The following is a 2,116-nucleotide window of genomic DNA, read 5'->3' on the forward strand; positions in this document are numbered from 1 at the left end:
AGTATGAAGACAATAAATGGAATGTGTGAATACCGTTCCGGTATATGATTCCTCTTCAGTTGTGGAAACCTTCTCTTTCGTGTCTTAAGCGGAAGCGCACTGCCTCTATGAGAAAGAGTGTCATAGATTCGAAAATGTGTTCTTTTTTCGATATATTTTATTTTTATTTAAATCTTATCTAATGTATTTTAACACGTGTTTTCGAAATAAGTGGTTCTGTTTGGACATCATTTTATGTACAGTGTCTAATCTGTTAAGTTTCGCATCAACAAAGGTTGTTTTTCTGGTTTACTCCTAGGAAAGTTTGATATTTAATTGGTTATTGCTGACATGAGAACCTTCTATGGCACACCGCGTCTGTTATTATCAATTGCTTGCTTAAAATCGGTAATTGCTTTGTTATAGTTCCGTTAAGGTTTTGACCCCCAGTCGAATTTCGTTGATATATAGCACATATGTTTAGAAACCACGTCTTGTTACCGTATTTCACAGTGTATGTTGTTATGGAGCATCTGCTGTAATCAACAACTTCTGTTAACTTCTTGTCTTTTGGTTACAGAAATTGTTTGTCGAGTCATGTGAATTGTGTCAACGAACCAGGCATAACCGGTAATTTGTTTCTCTAAATGGTTCTAGAGAACGTTTATTACCAAACGTAATTTTTAGCACCACCAAAAATAATTTCAAGTTCAGCTCCACCACACAGCATCACTTTCTTTCGCTCTTCTTGTGCTTATTATTTTTGCCAATTTCACGACAATGACCATCTTCGCAGATCACATCCTTAAATGCTTCATGGAAGAAACAGGACAGCCGTGTCGGGATTTGCCCAACGTAAAACGTTCCCTATACATTGGAAGCCCCTCCCATGCAGGATACGTGGCTCACCATGACTTGTCTCTATAAATGCCGTATTTCGAACACAACCGATCTTGGATAAAGCAATTCAATACTTAACTAGTACATTATATACGTAACTTTGTGTCAGGGTAGATTTAAGTAGTTTAATACGAAAGAATAAGTACTGGACTAAAGAATACTTTGCTCTTACATATTCTTGAGAGACAATGAATCCGTAATTTTCGTGAGTGTGTATGTATTTGTGTGATTGAGTGAAAGTGTCAAAGCCGTAGAGTAAAATGGATCCAAGTCTATTTTATTGGGCATATGCTTACGTGACAGTGTATTTTTCAAAGTGGGGACTAGTGATGAAAATCACGCTGGACACAGCTATTTTAAAGTTAATTAGACGAATTAGTGGTATCTTACAAGTAGCATCCACAATGTTCGGCCATACGTAAAGGATTTTCGTGGGTGACCCAGTCCACTCCACAGCGTTAATATTCAATGTCTTAGCATGACACATCTTCCTTGAATTTGCTTATGTATTTCCCTACAATTCATTAAGTAAACTTGTGATTTCAACGTCCATTCCGAACTGGTGTGTGTCCAGATTCATGTGTATTGTATTTAATAGATACTTAGATTGAAGGCATCCATTGATATATTTTCTTAAACACATAAATATTTAACGTGTGGCACAGCTGTCTATCACCGCTTAGACTTATTTACGTGTTATAGATATGGGCTGTTATGCTTCAACACACGCCAAGTGTATTTGTCAGTTTGAAACCCTCTTGGTGTAAACAAATACAATTCTCTTCTTCTAAAAGTCAAGTGACACATTCTCTCCTCCTAATAAGCCCACTCCAACGAGAAAACTCTATAGTTAACAATAGTAGAGAATATTAGATTTTCCAGCCATTATTACAGATAACAGAAGTTCTAACGCGTTTCGTTTTCAGTCTTCTTCATAATTGCACTTTAATATTTAATACAATTCCTTTCCACTGTCCATTTAAATCGGTATACTATCCGCAACGGCTTTTCTGATCCCTACAGTTATTACCGTCACATTTCAATATCCCCTTCGGTTGTTAGACCTTCCGAACATTTTAGTTCTATATAGGGCACGCTATTAGGAAGTTTCATGTCAGATATTGCATACCTTGCTCCCATATCAAACTTAGAGAATAAGGAACCTTAATCATTCTAGAGTGTGGTTTTAAGTCCACTTAGCTGTAAAACTCCCAACCATTTCAATTGCGTGTAGTGT

The sequence above is a fragment of the Schistocerca nitens genome, chromosome 12, assembly GCF_023898315.1.
Source record: "Schistocerca nitens isolate TAMUIC-IGC-003100 chromosome 12, iqSchNite1.1, whole genome shotgun sequence".
Lineage (NCBI taxonomy): Eukaryota > Metazoa > Arthropoda > Insecta > Orthoptera > Acrididae > Schistocerca > Schistocerca nitens.